This window comes from Pteropus medius, unplaced genomic scaffold (genome assembly GCF_902729225.1).
Source record: "Pteropus medius unplaced genomic scaffold, Ma_sr-lr_union100, whole genome shotgun sequence".
NCBI lineage: Eukaryota > Metazoa > Chordata > Mammalia > Chiroptera > Pteropodidae > Pteropus > Pteropus medius.
Genome location: NW_024355205.1, coordinates 20,852,900 through 20,871,094, shown reverse-complemented (window position 1 = coordinate 20,871,094; position 18,195 = coordinate 20,852,900). Strand labels below are relative to the sequence as shown.

Below are 18,195 nucleotides of genomic sequence, written 5' to 3'. Positions count from 1 at the left end.
TGGAAACAGAATGATTTAGAGAATCTTAGAATGAAGATTTACACTGTGGGTTTCTTCTTCTTCAAAGGTACTTTAAATTCTCTTCATTCCTAGATACTGGGTCACTGGATTGATTCATTTGACAATTAGGAAAAGGGTTATAGATTCTCTAATAATATAATTGGGCCTCGGTCAGAGTCAAGCAGGATCTTAGTGGACTGGTCAACTATTTTAATCCCCCTACCTAACACAGGATGAAAGTAAGTCATTCTAATGCTAACTCTTGCTCACTTTATCAGTGACAGTGAAGGGCTGTTACCTGGCCTATACTTCCCCATGATCCAACCATCTTTACTGCAATTAAGGAAACAGTTTCACCTCCAGTATCTCATAGTGAGCCCAACCTACAGGGAACCACCTCTAAAGCCCCTTTCTGGAATAACGTTATTTTTCTCACAAATTTATTTTTCAAGGTGTTGGCAAATAGAGTATATTCACTGGGTCATAGTAAATATATTCACCCCATTGCTTCTGTTTCCTGAACTATTTCTTCTCCATTAATACCAAGAGATTTCTGGCATCTCTCTTCCATTAAATATGGGCCATCATTAAATACAGTTTTTAATCAGCTAACCAAATAATTAAAACCATCCTTATAGGGGAAATAAGGTCTTAATAATGACTCTTCCACAAATTAAGTACTTAAGGCATCTACCAGCAAAAAGAGAACTTTTTCAGAAAGCAGAGGAGGCTTGCATTGGTTGCATGAAAGGTTCAGTGGAGGTGACTGTTTAAGCTTTTTCAAGTGCTTCACATTCTCCTAGATAATGCCATCCTAATTCTGTTTTCAGATTTTCATATAAGAGATATCATGGACCATAAATTCATAAATACTAATTTAGTAACTAATCGTATCAAACTATACATTTGGCTCTTGACTAACTCAACTCTATGTCTGCAAAAGGTTAGTGAATCATTGGCGCAGTCTTATAACATCCATTCCTTGAGCTGAGAATCCAGGCACCTAAGCTTTTCACTCTCCTCTGATTTATCCAGTGCTGTTTGAAGAAGTCATACAGCTTCACACTCTTCGAATTCCTCACACCTCTCCTAGTCTTATAACGCAGCAGACATTGGATTTCCCAAAGTTTTGTCTTCAAGAGGTATATTATTATAATTGACTGTTTTACTACTGGATACAATAAATTTCCAGATTCCTTCTTTAAAATCTTAACAAGATTTTCACTGCCTTCATTCCCTGCTATATCGGATTCCACCTATTTCCACGCTCTTGGTAACAATTTCTATATCCCTGGTCACAAACAACAGAAACCTACTCTGGTTTACTTAAGCAGAAGGGGTTTTTCTAAAAGGACATTGTATTGGTTATATATTGTTGTATATTAGATTACCCAAATTTTAGCAACTGAAAATAAGCAGCAGTTATTATCTCACAGTTTCTGTGGGTCAAGACAGTGGGCATGGTTTAGCTGGGTGGTGCTGGCTGAGGGTCTCTCAAGAGGCTATAATCAAGGTCTACATTGGGGCTGCAGTCATTTTAAGGGTTGACAAGAAGAGGATCTACTTCCCAGCTCATTCACAAGTGTTGACAAACCTCAGGTCTTTATACTTGTATAGTATACACAGTTTCCGGAATTGTTGCCATTTTGCACACGAAAGTAAACAATGGTTATTATGACGATGATTAAAATTCCAAAAATGCATGTGTTCATTCACATCTACCTTCAGTGGAATTCATTTCATTCATCAGTTTAAAAAATTTAAAATAAGAATGGCTTAATCTGCTTTCATAGCAGATTCAAACAAGATGAGACACTTGGCCAAAGTATTTGGCTGCCCACGTAATGTGATTATAAGACCATAATTTAAGGTAGGAATTTCTACAACCCTTATCCCCAATAACTCCATTGAACACATGCCTACAGTCAGACCCATTAATGTATTATTATCTCTCATTTTATTTAAAGCTGAGATCCTTATAAATACATTTACATCTCTAGAAAACATGTTATTGGTTCATTGATACCTAAGTGAAAGTGACTTCTCACCTCATTTCCTTTGATGAGGAAGAAATTAAAGAGGTCATAAGAAGGCTAAAGAAATTAAGGAAAGTGACAAAAGGAAGAAGACGTAATGGAAAAAAAACATGTTTAGCCCACTTCATAATTTTTCATGTCTGGTTCTAAACCAGACCAGGCCCAAGAAATAAAAGCAATAATAAATTTTAAAAATCTCCTTTCATTTATATCATCAAAAAAAGAGATTTACGTTCTATTTATCTTAGATGATGAAGTATATGTCTATAAACTGAGCTGGGCTAAGTAGGTTTCTTTGAAATTATTTATTCAACAATATTCAACAAATATATATTGGGCATATGTGATGTGGTAGCAACTGTCTCGGCACTAAGAATAAAATAGTTAACAAGACAAACCTAATTCTTGATCTTATGAAGCATATATGTAAAAAGAGATAATAAACAAGTTACACAGAAGATTGATAAATAGAAGTGCTAAAAGGAAAAAAAGGTGCTGTGACAGAAAATAACAAGGAGAGGAAGCTAATTTACTTGAAGTGTCCAAAAAACTCCCTACAGGCAGATGACATTTAAGTTGAGATTTGAAATGTGGGATTTCTTCCTTTTTGTGTGTGTGTGTTTTTATTAATATTGATTAGAGAAACTGAAGTGACTCTTCGATCACAAAAAGGTATAGAATTGAGAGTCAAGCTAAGAAAGAACAAGCCAGTGGTTAATATTAAAAGGCATCATTCTTTACTTGAGTGTTTGCTTCCAACTACTCGTTTCAAGATGAAATTCTCATTACCTAAGTTAAATCTAAATGTAGGAATCATATCAAACTTGAAGTAATTCACATGTGATTCTCCTATGTAACTATAGAGCAATATTAGCATCATTAATAATAATTTGTACTTTGCTTCCTTTCAATGATTCCCAAATTCATAATTAGAATTATTCAGGTCTCTGCCAATTTAGTTTAAGAAAACTATTAAAAAGGTGTGTTATTTCTGCAAAGGAATTTTTAAAGGTATTAGTACTTGCTTTGTTCTTGAGTTTCCATTGTTGAAACAAAAAAATGTGAAACTCAATTTTAAACTTTGCGTACTTCAGAAATTGTCATTTTGAAATTTGTTTAAAAAAAGTGATGATTGTGTTTAACCTTTAGACTATAAAATTTCTGGCAGGCTCCTTGATATTAGCAAACTGTGTCTTCCACATACCTTGTGCATAGTCAGCACTAAATATATGCTTACTTAAGACTGATTTAAAGGAATTAAATGGATTCCATTTATGTAAAATATCCTTCGATTCCTTTTAATCAGTCTTACACAGAAGAAGAAATGATCTGGTGTTTGAAGAAAGCAAAGGAGTGAATTTTCTGAATGTTAATGCATAAAATACAGGGAAAGTCACATTTGTTATAACCCTGCCATAAAGTGGAGCTGTAATCTCACCACGCATCTGCTCCATCTGCCATCGATTAGTTTAATGAAAACAGGCTAACGCTGCAGGAGTGATTAGCAGGAAAGATTAAATTCACTTCAGTTTTAATTACAAGTCTTTGCCCTTAAAGTTTTATTGGCTTGAAAGGACCCTTACTGTTCCCTGTTTCTCCTCCACAGTTGATGTGCATTTTATTTTTTCACTTTGAAATTATTAATGCATTTTATGTGGTACTTATTTCTAATTACAGACTTTACCCACGAATGTTCCTGATAGGCCTATATGCCAAAATAAGCATAACTAACACTATTCAGATCTTACTAATTCAAGTACAAATGAGCTTTGGTAGCAAAAGTGGCATGTTATATGTAGAGAACTCTGAGGTTTATATATTTGTCATTCAACTTATTCGTTTCGTTCATTGACTGATTCATTTATTCATTCAGCAAATATTAATTTAGTACCTATTATTGCCCAGGCACTGATACAGGTGCATAGGATACATAAGTGAACAAAAGAAACAAAATTCCCTAACCTCACAGAAACTATTATAGTGGCTGGAAACAAACGAACTGTTATGGGCTGAATTGTGTTTTCCAGCATTTGAAAGTTGAAGTTCTGATCTCCAGTACCTCTGGATGTAACTGTATTTCAAGAAAAGGCCTTTAAAGAGGTAATTAAGTTAAAATGAGGTCTTTAGGGTGAATCCTAATTCAGTATGACCGGTGCTCTTATTAAGAAGAGGAAATTTGGACACAGATATGCATGCTCTGAGGAAAGACCACGTGAAGACTAAGGAAGTGGACAGCCATCTACAAACCAACCCTGTCAAAACCTTAGCCTCCAGAACTATGAGACAATAAATTTCTGTTGTTTAAGACCCTTAGTCTGTGGTATTTTGTTATGGCAGCCCTAGCAAACTATACACCAATAAACAAACAAAAACTCATAAAGAAATAAATTATATCATATTTTAGAAAGCTGTTTGCATTGTAAAAAACAGCAATAAAAGAGAACTGTGAAGTAGAAAAACACTCATTTACTTCCATCTCTGAGAAGATCATTATAAAGTACAGATACTCACCAATTCTATAAAAATGAGACCACAGCCAGAAGGGTTCTTGATGAGGGGAAAAAAATGTTCTCATAAGACTCTACCAATTGTTTTTCTTCTACCATTCTTCCCTTGTTATTAGCCATATAGCAAAATGTCATTGTTCATGTTTTGCAGCATTAAAATTTTCTATTGTGTTTAATATGTCAAGGTTAAGCTAGCCAAGTAACCAGTATTGAACCAGGCTGTCTGATATTTAAGATTTTATTTGATAAAAATTTCAGAAGATACATAAATGTCTACTGTTAAATCTTATATTTTTCGTTGTGCCTCAAGTCTAAAACTCAGCACTTCTGACTCTGATATGGCAGAAATTATGGACAACATGGCTACTTTAAAAATTGTGAGAAGTTTTTTTCCCTTTAACTCTAAGAATATAAGCAGAAACTTTCTTGTGGGTACAGTCTTTTTGTCTCTGGAAAATATTACTCTGGTGTGCAGACTTGGTCAAGCAAATATAAGTCACAAGATATATTCACTGCTTTTGAGGTTGGTCCAGACACAAGCAAGTAATGCAAATGCATATAGTTCGGCCTTGTTAAGTATTCTATTTAATAACATAAAATTTCCTGGTCAATGAGTGATGGGCGGTGTAGAAGGTACGTCTCCGAAGAATGTATAATTCCATTACCTTCTGTGGGTTAGCCAAGTCAAGTCCCATGGCATTTTTACAACTCTGCATGGACTTTTCCAAAGATTGGACTTCCAAAGATTGGCAAAATGCTTCATGATGTTATCAAAGAATGAGGTAAGAAATGATTCAGTGAATCTGGCCTCTATTCACTCCCTCCTGCCCCCGCCATGCAGAGACCTACTCTGCCAGTTCCAGAAAAGAGCCATCTATAGACTGACCATCTTCAGAACTGTGTCTTCTCAGTTAGGCAAGGAAACGAAGGAACAAAATGTTCCCCCTTGAGAACAACCTCAGATTTGTTCACAAATCAAGAAATTCCATTATATTCCATTTTTATGTTTTCTTACTTGTATAGACCTAAATAAACCAGTTTAGAAACTTTATTTCACCTCAACTTCTAAGTCTTATAGACTTTATCAAAACTCAGGATTTGTGCCTGGCTCTACTTTTTCTCTCTCATTGTTGTGCCCACAGTTCTATCTATCAGAGTATAAAATTCAGAATCAAAGGAAAAAAAGGACACTAGTTGTCCCTAGGCAAACAAACAAAGCCTTGTCTTTATTATCGTGGCGAGAAAGATTTCCAAAATACATTGTAAGCATTTAGGTTTTGAATTTCTTCATTGGCAACTAAGTTAATTGGGGGAAAAAAAATAAAAGGGAGATAGTTTTAGGTGGAAATGCAGCAAAAAAAACAAAACAAAAAAAAAACATAGTCATATCAGAATCTCCAGCCAATAATCTTAGCATAGTGAAAAAATACATATTAAAGACTGTAGAGTGGTCAAAGTTATTCTCATAGTGGGGAAAAATTCTCTGTCTCCTGCTTTCTCTTTTACCATAGCTAATTACTAGTTTTCATGCTTTGAAAAGCAGATATTCTGTGCCCTTTCAACTCCTTTCCAAGGCATGTTGATATTGCACAGAAATTCTTTCCAGGAAAGCCATTTGTATACTTTTATTGATCCGCATAGTCTATGCATGACAGAGAGAGATGGAATGTAAAAACATTTACGTTTCGTGACTTAAAAATATTAAGGTTACATAAGGGGTAAAGGGCAATTCCTGCTTTAAACCCTAGACCTTCTGACTCCCCTACCAATATAATTAGTAAGGAGAGACAAGAAGCTAGAGCATATCTACCAAAGATGACCCAGGGGACAAGGTTAGAAGTGTCAGATGCTGTACCTACCCAAGCCAGCTGTGTCTTTATGGAGTAGAACTAGATGCATAGCCAAAAATTCCACACATTTCGACACTTGGTTGCTCTTCATTCCTGACTGTGTTCATGCCTCCACACACTGGCATCCTTTTGTCACCCAAGCTCAGCGCTATTCCTAACCCACACTTTTCCCACCCCACCTCCTACCATCTCCGCAGGATGGCCTCCATCCTGTATAACTACCAGCTGGAACTGGCTCCAGTAAATAACATCCCTCTCAGTCTAGTGCATGCCACAACCAAATGGCTGGCCACCCAGTTGTTCATAGCGGCTGAGACCCCACACCACCTCCAGCTGAGAGCAGCTCCAGCTGGGAAATCCCTTTGTCATGAGCCAGCCCCACCCCTTTATCCTCAGCTGGTCTCAGCCAGTTGCCTCAGCTAAACAATCAGACCCACTGTATCCTGACAGGAGCCAAAACCAAGAATACTAGTGAAGAGGGTAGGTTCTCTCTACTTTCGGTGTCCCTAGCCACTCCAGGGCTAGCTCTGGACCATTCTTACTCTCAGATAGCTGTCAAATAATTCCTATTTAGTCTTCAATTAGGTATTTGGGCAATAATCATTAACATCTTAACATACGCCTTCTTCCCTCCTTCCACAATCCTGCCATCCCAGGTTTATCTCTATTGAAGAGCAGAGAAAGAATTAAACTTCCTGTTGTTTTATACCACCAAGTTTGTGGTAATTTTTACAGCAGCCCTAGGAAAGTAACACAAGGACCTTGACAGAAACTCTTTTGTATTAGTCAGTTCAGGCTGCTACAACAAAATACCACAGACTGGTTGGGTTAAACAACAGATATGGCAAGTTTAGCATCAAGATGTCAGCAAATCCAGTTCCTGGGGATAGACTTCTCTCTCCTGGCCTGCACACAGCTGCCTTCTCACTGTGTCCTCCCATGGCAGAGAGAGAAGAAGCAAGCTCTCTGGTGTCTCTTCAAGCCCATGATGAGGGTCCTACCTTCATGCCCACAAATAAACATTATTCTCCCAAAGACCCCATCTCCAAGTATCTCCAAGTATCATCACACTGGGCATTACAGCATCAACATATGAACTGGGGTAAGGGGAAGGGTACACAAACATTCAGTACAGAACCCTCTTCCAGTGATGTTTCAGAAACACAGATCCCTCTCAGGGGATGACTTAGTTCTCCTTCCTCCACTGTCATGCACTCTCCCACCACTTGCCACTCACGAAGAGGGGGCTTTGTATTCTCCACTACGAGGTGGGAAAACACAGAGGCTTAGAATACAACCTCTAAACACAGTAAGAGGGAAAAAAAAATTAATGGAAGACATTATCTGACAAGAGGGAATACACAGACCTGAAATTTAGGAGATCCTGACTTTAGTTCAAATGTTTCTTCTGAACAACTAATAAATTTGAACCAGTCACTTAAGCTTCTTGACCTCAATTTCCGCAAGTGTACAATTACCTGCTCAAGCAGAGGATGCCAATTAAGTTATTCTATAGTCCTGTGTGCATTAATAAAGGTGATGCCAAGTGCTTTAAGATTATTTGAAGAGGTATTTTTTAAATTTTTTCAGCAGACAAGAGATGCACTGAGAGTAATGCATTTAAAAGATTAATCTAGAGTATCACTTAGAAAGTTGGAGGCTACTGCAGTAATCTAACAGTGAAATAAGGGCGTGACATGGAGACTGTCAATACAAACTGAAAGAAGAGAATGATGTATTAAAGCAAAAACGTTTGTAATGACAAATGAGAGTAAAGGATCAGCAGTCACAATGTCATTAATTTTGGTGCCTGTGAAGAGGGTACCACCACTGGCCGAATGCCTAAATACTCACATCATCAGTGTCCAAATGACCAACCACCAATCTTTTTTGGTTCTGTCAGTATCCTCCTAAGTCTTCACCATGTCAAAACAGAGGAGATACAACATGAATTAACTTCAAATAGAGAGTTAAATGCACTTGCCAGAATAAAAGACATCACTTTCCTTCAACTTAAAAATAGAACATTGAAGATGCACCTAGAATGATGTCCAACACAGAGCAGGTACTCAATACTTGCTAAGTGAACCAAATCCATCTGTAGTCAAGAAGCCCCATAGAACAATCTTTCAAAATAGCATGCTCTGCAGTATGTCACATCTAGGAAATCTGCAAAATCTCCCTTGGCAAACTTGCCTTATGGAAATGTCATGGTCTTTCGCTACCATCAATAGGATGAGAAAGAAGGAAAATAACATCTTCCTATTACCTGAGCTTCAAAACCTTCTGACACATGCTAAGAGAGTAGATGATTTATTCACAGCAAGGCTGCAGAGCTAAGGACTAAACTTCAAGCTTGAGAGAACGATAACAGCAGGGTCCATTAAAAATAAAAATACTGCCTTTCAGTAAGAGCTGTAGCAGACTGTTAACTACGTGGGACAAATTTTCCTCTCTTTACTGGTGGGAGAGGGAAATTCTCAGTAAGAGTAAATAATAGCTATGCCAAGTTATGTTTTTATATTCTTCCCTCTAAAATCCAATGGAAGAAAATACCCTTTCCATCACTTGAACCTTCAAGACCCAAGCTCCAGCTTTTGCCTTAAAATATCCATTTATCCTTTCTTTCTTTCCTGGCCTTGCTGTCTACTCAGACCATAGCACTGATTACTATTTACCTATACTTATTCTTCCCCACCAAAAAAACATTAGGGAAAAGTAGAAGCGTTATATTACGTTTTTTCCTGAGCCAAGTTATCTGCAAAAATTCTGGTATTTGCCAACTCATATTTAATATGATTATAAAATTTAGACAGGTACATAATATCATGTTTCTCCCCATTTACTTATCCTTACTACCATACATTTGCCCCATTACAAAGTAAATATGAGAATTAGCAGCATTACATACAATATACATAATAAATCTGGAAAATTCCCTTTAAATATTTCACCATATTAAAAATCCTACTAACTTCAAAAAGCCCTTTTGTTAAAACATTTGGATAAATGCTCCAAAGTCAGTATGTCTTCTAAGAACATCAGAAAGGGGTTCTTGTTAATACCTGTGCTGTCAAAGAAGAATTTTGCTTCCTGAAAGCTAGACTAAATCGTTATTTTTTTTTTCTTTTCACCTTGTTCAAATAAACAGAGTTGTTAAAGGTTGATGGATCTTTCATAGTGCTGGTGTTAAAAAAAAACTTAAATGGAAACACTGGAAAATCTCAGAATTATCAGGCTTCCCCGAATAGCAAGTTTGTTTTTAAGCGTTTTTGTTTCTATCTCCCTCAAATAGTTGGGATTTGAATGCTGCATTTCTTCCAGTTATAATCCATGAATGATTCACATTATTAAAAAACCTTACCTGTGGGAAAAAGAGCCAGCACAAGGAAACTATATTTGCGGAAAAGCAGACTCCTGATTAAATAAAAAGAGATTTTAAAAAGCAGATGTAGAAGACTGGGACTTTGAGATGGAATCAGTGGGACTATTATGATGAGTTTAAATGTGGGACACAGATGAAGAGGCAGGTAAATTGCAGTGATAATTTATCAAGAGTTCTGGCTGTAGGTCTTCAGCAGATGAAACTTATCCAGTTACTTGAGGGAACAGCTGACCCACCAGGCAACTTTTCTGAGTTGATCCACTTTTCTTGTCAATAATTCTAACTGTAGACAGCCCAAGTAGGCCATATGAGAATTTGAACACGGCAGTGATTTTAAAATAGTGTAGAACATGTCTGTGTATCTGGCTGGACTTATTTGCCCTGTGTCTATTCCTTCAGCCTGATCATTATTCAAATGGTTCTTTTGAAAGGTAAACCAGCCAACAATTCCAATACATTGTGAATTCCAATTAGGTTGTATGGCACTAAGAGTAAATTTGAGTCTTAGAGTTATAGATTATTTTTCATATTTTCCTCATTTTACGCTTATTTATTTTCTAAATAAAATGAAATTTACATTTTATAGTCCAATTAATTGTGCATCCTAGGCATGCTGTAATCATTCCTCAACTCCTAGGTGTGTACTTTTGGGGGAAATATATATTTCTGTACTTAATTTTAGTTTCTTTTAAAAATAAAATCATATCTGTTGAGCACAAGTTCAAAATAAAGGTAACTAGAGGAGAAATGATGACACATTTAGTACAACCCCCACATTTTTAGTTATATAATTTGAAATACATGAATGAATAAATGACCATTGGACCAAAACCATTCAACTAAATGGAACCTTATCCATAAAGAGAATCATGAACAAAGTATGGACTCATTTGTCTATAATGGAAAAAATATGAGAAGGCAATGCTTCAGTATAGCAAAAATTAGAAAGTCAATGTAACAAACAATGTGTTGATGTTTTTCACTTTTACTCAGCACAGAATTCTACACAATGAATATGTCTGAAAACTAATATTGCCATAAAGTGAGTACGTCTGAAATTCAATATTATTTTAAACTGGGTTTATTTATTTCAAAAAACATCAGTAATCAGAGTGCATTTCTGAGACATTTCATCTACTTTAATGAACCTTTCCACAAAGTAACCAGACTGGGCTAATTTTGAGCCATTTATCTAGAACCAATATGCCAACAGAGAACCATAAAATAAAATATGATTTGGCCATCCCTATCATTATAGAAATTGGAACAATTTACACAAGGGAAATTATAAGACTTAAATAGTAAATGTTTCCCAACTCAACATGTTATAATACCCCTAGGAAAGCATTTTTCCCTGGAACAATAACTCCTCATGATTTTTTTTTCATTTTCTTTCAAATAAATGCACTTACTTAAAACTACATAGTGTAATAAAAGATTTGTGCATGAATTAGACCATTAGAATTCAAGAAAATATCCTACTATTCTCCCACTGACCAGTTTTCAACAGTTTCAAACCCCACGTTAAGATTTTGCCTGAACCATTATTGATCTAAAGTATATCTAATGACATAATTTCTACATGGAAAATATAGAAATTTTACAGATTTAAAACTCTAAAGTCGTGTGTTTGATGCCACTATATTTTTTTCTATAAACTGAAAAACCTTCCAGGAAGTTTCTTTGTCAGTATAATCTCTGCTGCATGGTTCATTTATTAGCAGCATCTTAGTCTGAAGAGAACAAATAGTAGTTTAAGGAGCTCACGGGTTCCCTTGACCTTAGAATGCCCCAGGCAACTTAGACAATGTATGTAGTCAATAAATGCCCATACTTCTTCACATTAATATTTTGAAACATTCATCACAATGCATGTACCTAATCAAAAGCTGAAAATGTAATAAGTACAGATTTGAAACCAAAGTATTTAAGAAAATTAGTGCAAATAATGGCCTACCAGCTTGGTGAGGGTCTACTATCTCAAGTTCCTATTTCCCTGTCTGATTCATAATGAAATATACAGTAAATACATATTAGATAAATGCAGAAAACAGTTCATTGGGAAATATGCATATTTCCATAATGGTTATTCGATAAGGCTACAATGAGCCCTCAGTCCATCTCCTGATGAGCATACTTCTGGGTTCTACGATTCTTAACCATGTCTGCTTGATCTGACTCAGGCAACCACATCATACCTCTTCTTTTCTTTTTTTCTTAAATTAGTTTTCTTTCCAGTTCAACTCAGCAAATATTCTTGAAAGAAGTAGAGTTTTCTGAAAATCTACTATATGTACATTTGTTATGAAAATCTCTTGACTATCTTGATTTTTCAGCCTCAATACATCAACATAAAATATTTATTTAATGACGTAACTAAATCCCAAATTTTTTTTTTAAAAAAAGCTCTTTGTCATTCATTGATAGGCTCATGGTTACGTCTGTAATATCAAGCCAAGAATTGTTAAGCTGAAGGCCACCTTTCAGGTGTCAGACTGAATGCACTAAGCTGCTTAATTAAGTGCTTCATAAAGCTGCCAAATTGCAAAGGAATGGCAGAATAAAACAGGGTAACATTATAATTCTGTCACCGGTTTCCTGGTAGCAAAGTGTTAAGTACTGGAAAGAGTTACCAAGGATGTCTATGAAACCATTTTAAGAACTATATCTCAATAGAGAGATAGCCCTTTGTGAGATGTTCTAGGGGTAATCTAATCAGTTTAGCCTGAAATACCACTAGCTCTGATTCTAAGATCAGAATGGAAAGAATGTTTTACACAAGAATAATAATTTCATTATTTATTTAGCCCTAAGTAACTATACCAAATCTAAATATCAGTACAGACGTAACCAAGTTCTCTCCTTTGGGTCTGTTTGTCCCTCAGTGCTCCTGAATGGGAGGAGAGATAGAACAAGCAACAGAAGTGGCAGAAACATGTATAAGTGAGAAGGGCGCTTTGCTGGCTCCCACCTGGGACGGAGGCATGGATGGAGAGAGGAGCTCCATGTTTCCTAGAGTAGATGTGGATTCTGTCAGCTCCAAAAAGACCCCAGCCCCTTAAACGGGACCAGTGATAGTTGACGTTTTCAAGGTGCCTCAGAAAGATGATATGGAATTTACACGAAGATGCTTTCGAACTACAGGACTGTCTGGTCCTTCGTTCTCTCCTGAATCTGGAATTTCTTCCACATAACTTTAATACTAACCTTTTTAGACCTGTGGGTTATAACACACTCACAGAAATTCCTAACCAAAGCTATTTAAAATTGCACTTTAAGTCTTCCTTCCAGTGCAGACTGTAATTTAGAGATTCTTTACTTCATTAAGCAAACACTTTATAGTGCTTACTATGTACTAAGCACAGTTCTAAAGTGCCTCATAAACATTACCTCCTTTCATAACTCTAACAACCCAAGGAGTCAGGTATTATTATTATTATTATTATAATAATACAAATAAAGACCCTAAGACGGGGAAAGTGAATATGCAACTTGCCCAAGTCATGCTGCAAGGAGATGGCAAAGTTAAAACTCAGATACTTTGGACCATGTCTAGGCTCAAAACTGCTCTGTTACATATCTATCATGTGTACTCTTTTTTTTTTTTTAACAAATGTCACTTGTTAATGAATAAAGATGTATTTGAATCCATAATCTGTCGTTTATCAACAATTTGACAAATCATTTGCTTTCTCTACCTATAAAATGGGGATACAGTAGTCCAGTATCCTAGTGGATGCCAAAAACCATAGATAGTACCGAACTCTGTGTATATAGTATGTTTGTTCCTATACATACATACCTATGATAAAGTATAATTTATAAATTAGGCACAGTAAGAGATTAACAATAATAACTAATAATAAAATAGAACAATTATAACAGTATACTGTAATAAAAGTTATGTGAATGGCTCTGGAGCAATTATTAAGTAAAATAAGAGTGACTTGAACACAAGCACTGTGATACCACAACAGTCAATCTGATACCCGAGATGACTACTAAGTGACAAAAGCACAGGGAGTGTCTATAGCATGGACACACTGGGCAAAGGGATGATTCACATTGTGGCTGGGACAGAGAGGGACAGTATGAGATTTTGTCACGCCATTTAGAACGGCGTACAGTTTAAACCTTACGATTGTTTATTTTTTGAATTTTCCATTTAATATTTTTTGGACTGCAGTAATTAACACCACAGAAAATGAAACCGTGGATAAGAGGGACTACTACAACATGGCCTACTCAAATTAAATGTTGAAGGAAAGCTAAATTCAGCATAGTGTCTGGCACCTATGCACACCACAGTGGCTGTTGTTAGGTTCCTATCACAGCATGGCAAGTAGTGACAGCAGGATATCATCACACAAAGAAAATTAATAATAGCAATTATGTTTAGGACCTTCAATATATATACAATTTTTATTAAATTTATTGGAGAGACGTTGGTTAATAAAATCATAGTTTCAAGTGTATGATTCAATAATATGTCATCTGTATACTGCATTGTGTGTTCAACAAAGTCAAATTTCCTTCTATCACCATATATTTGACCCCCTTTACATTTATCTACCCCTCTCCTTCCCTTTTTTCCTCTAGTAATCACCAAACTGTTGTCTGTGTCTGAGTTTTTGTTTGTCTTGCTCATTTGTTGCTTTCAGTTTCATATCCCACATATAAATGAAATCATATGGTTCTCAACTTTTTGACTTACTTTGCTTAGCATGATTATTTCAAGATCCAGACACACTGTCACAAATAGCAGTATTTCGTCTTTTATTATAGCTGAGTAATATTCCATTGTATATATGTACCATATCTTCTTTATACAATCATTATCAAAGGATACTTTAGTTGTTTCCATGTCTTGGCCATCATGAATAATGCTGTAATGAACACAGGGGTACATATATCTTTATGGATAAATGTTTTCAAACTTGGGGTGTAGATACCCAGAAGAGGGTTGGTTGTTGGGTCATATGGTAATTCTATTCTTAATTTTTTGAGGAACCTCCATACTGTTTTCCATAGTAGCTATATCAATTTACACTCCCACCAGTAGTGTATGAGGATTCCTCTTTCCCTACAATCTCTCCAACATTTGTTATTACGTGTCTTGTTGATAATAGCCATTCTTACAGATGTGAGGTGGTATCTCATTGTGGTTTTGTTTTACACTCCCTAAGAGCTAGTGAAGTTGAGCATCTTTCCGTATGTCTGTTGGCTGCTTGTCTGTCTTCTTGGAGGAAGTGTCTGTTCAGATCCTCTGCCCATTTTTTAATTGGATTGTTTACTTTTTTGTTGTCCAGCTGCATAAGTTCTGTATATATTTTAGATATCATCCCCTTATCGAAGGCATTGTTTGCAAATATCTTCTCCCATTCAGTTGGTTGTCTCTTTGTTTTGTTGATGGATTCTTTTGCCGTGAAGAAGCTTTATAGTTTGATTTGTAATCTCAAATCAAATTATCACTTTTTGCAGACTACATTATTCTTTATATAGAAAACTCTAAACATTCCACCAAAAAACTATTAGAAACAATAAATGAATATAGTAAAGCTGCAGGATACAGAATCAATACACAAAAATCCATTGTGTTCCTATATATTATCATTGAAATTTCATAAAAAAATAAAAAACAATTCCTTTTGGAATTTCACCAAAAATAAAATACTTAGTTATAAAATTAACAGAGGATGTGAAGGACCTATACACTGAGAACTACAAGACATTAAAAGAAATTGAAAAAGACACAAAGAAATGGAAAGATACTCCATGTTCATGAATTGGAAGAATCAACATAGTTAAAATAGGCATATTATTCAAAGCAATATATAGATTTATTGCAATCCCCATCAAAATCCCAACAGTACTTTTTAAAGAAGTAGAACAAAATATTATCAGATTTGTATGGAATCACAAAGGACTCCGAAGAACCAAAGCAATCCCGAGATAAAAGAACAAGGCCATCACACTGCCTGACTTCGATTTATACTACAAAGCAATAATCAAAACAGCATGGTACTGACAGAGAAACAAACACACAGACCAAAAGAACAGAATTGAGAGTCCAGAAATAAACCCCTGTATATATGGACAAATAATTTTAGATAAATGAGCCAAACACATACAAGGGAGAAAAGAAAGCCTCTTCAATAAATGATGCTGGGAAAATTGGAAAGCCACATGCAAAAGAATGAAATTAAACTTCTATCTGTCACCATATATCAAAATTAACTCAAAATGGATCAAAGACCTAAATATAAGAACTGAAGCAATAAATTACATAGAAAAGAACATAGGTATTAAACTCATGGACCTTGGCTTTGGAGAGGATTTTGTGAATTTGACCTCGAAAGCAAGGGAAATAAAAGCGAAAATAAATAAATGGGTCTAATATATTTTTGACAATTCATCATCTAATTTTATCTCTGCAACAATGCTGCAAGAAAAATGTGATTCCTGTTCACATATTAAAAATATATAAGAAACCAAAATTGAGTAATAAATATGAGACTTCATATCTATAAAGTAGTATGAGAATTTGTGTGATTTTTTTGAAAGACTTAAAAAAAATAATAAAGCAGGGGACAGAGAAGTGACTGCTTCTGTGTGTGTGTGTGTGTGTGAGAGAGAGAGAGAGAGAGAGAGAGAGTTAGTTCTGAAACACACAAACAAATGAATAAACAAGCTGTAAAATTTAACTGTCCTCACTTGACCTGATTCTTTTCCATTTAATTCAGATGACTGTGTGCTTTATTTCCTAAAAGCCATGGGTATATATTTCAAGTACATCAACAAGCATAATATTGACATCGTTCTATTTTTATCTTCCCAAGAGTATTTGTGTTGTAACTGATGTATCATTTTCTTTTTATTTTGTTTCAAAATCCTCGAGGAAGATGTATTGTAGTGGAAGTACAATATACTAATACATATAGATTCAGACCTTTGATACCACTCATAGAGTAGAAGCTAAAATTTTTATTTTAAGAACCAGTTAACATATTAATCTTTATTGCAAGAGAGTGTTGTCTATTATAGTATCCATTAAACACCATAAGTACTTTAAAATATATATAATCAAATATGTCTCTTCAAACTAGCAAAATATATGAAAACAGAAGAATTACCAATTTGCCTTTTCTCAGACCAGTAATGCTTTGCTTAGGTTCGGCTACTAAAATTTTTATTTGCTTAATTATTTTTTCTAAGAAAAAAGAAAACTAATGAAACATTTCTCTTAATTGGCAAATTAAGGCAGAATTAAAGAAATTTTTGCATCTGCATTTTGAGTTATATATAGAATAACTGACATCAGCATACTATTAAATGAATGTTTTTCATTAAATGAAATAAACACACGTAAAGTGCCTAACAGGCTCTTTATCACTTAGAAAGCAAATCAACCAACACTGGCTTTCATTTTTAATATTATGCTTTAGGTTGATAATATATTTGTCTAACATCTTTATGATCTGCCAGTGTAGACAGTATCAAAGTGCTTAATTTAAAAAGGATCTTAACTAAGAGGTTTGTCATTGCATGTTATCTGCCATCTGAGTAAAGTTTAGCATGTATTAAACAGTAATTCTGTCAGCATTAAGGTAAAAAAGGAAATGTATCAGAAGCTAGACGAAGCCAGTGAGGGTAAACACCCAGGGCTCTTGATTTTAACAGCCTGTTTGTCACCAACCAAAGAGTGTGAAATGTACCGAACTGCCTTCCCAAGTGCATGTGTTGAAACTCTAACCCCTGGGGTAATGGCGTTAGGAGTTAATTAGAGCAGGAGTAGTGCCCTTATAAAAGAGACCATAAAAGAGACTGCAGACCGTTCTCTTGCCTTCTTTCCACCATGTGAGGATACAACTCAGAAGAGGGTCTAACCAGAACCTAACTATGCAAGCACCCTGATCTTGAACTTCTAGCCCCCAGAATTGTGAGAAATAAATTTCTGGGGTGTATAAGCCACCCATTCTATGATACTTCATTATAGCAGCCCAAACGAAGACAGAGTGCATCCATCCTAAAGACGTTGGTGTCTCTGGCCCTCAGAAGGCCTCTCTGTCCACCAGCACATATTTCCATGGGCCCTGTAAACAGCTTAGAGTGGAAAACAGGATAGGTCTTCCACCCCATGAGGCTATGGGGCCCAACGGGACCTGCGCGTTAGAGCCATGGCGAAGGCAGAAGTCCCTTCTCTTGGGGGCTAATGTGCCCATGCTAAGGATCTAGTTCTGCTTGTAGTCACCCTGCTTCAGGATCAAAACCACATGCACTTCCTATGTCTCAGAGCAGCTACCTTACTGCACTCTACTTAAAGCCAGTATGTGAGGAAAGAACTTAAAAACTGAAAGTAAATATTAAAACATTAAAGAAAGAAGGCATGAAATATAAAAATTATAATAACAAAGTTA

At 35.6% G+C, this 18,195-nt stretch overlaps 1 protein-coding gene across 6 annotated transcripts in view; it reads right to left on the bottom strand.

Moving 5' to 3' along the window:
• CHODL (chondrolectin) overlaps positions 1 to 18,195 on the bottom strand; it is a 263,500-nt gene that overhangs the window by 176,403 nt on the left and 68,902 nt on the right. For 3 of the 6 annotated variants that reach the window (XM_039857335.1, XM_039857336.1, XM_039857339.1), the window contains exon 3: positions 8,248 to 8,309. The exons of the other annotated variants lie outside the window; for them this stretch is intronic. The gene's annotated coding sequence lies outside the window, so the exon portion shown is untranslated. The remainder of the gene's footprint in view (positions 1 to 8,247; positions 8,310 to 18,195) is intronic. 6 annotated transcript variants of the gene reach the window in all.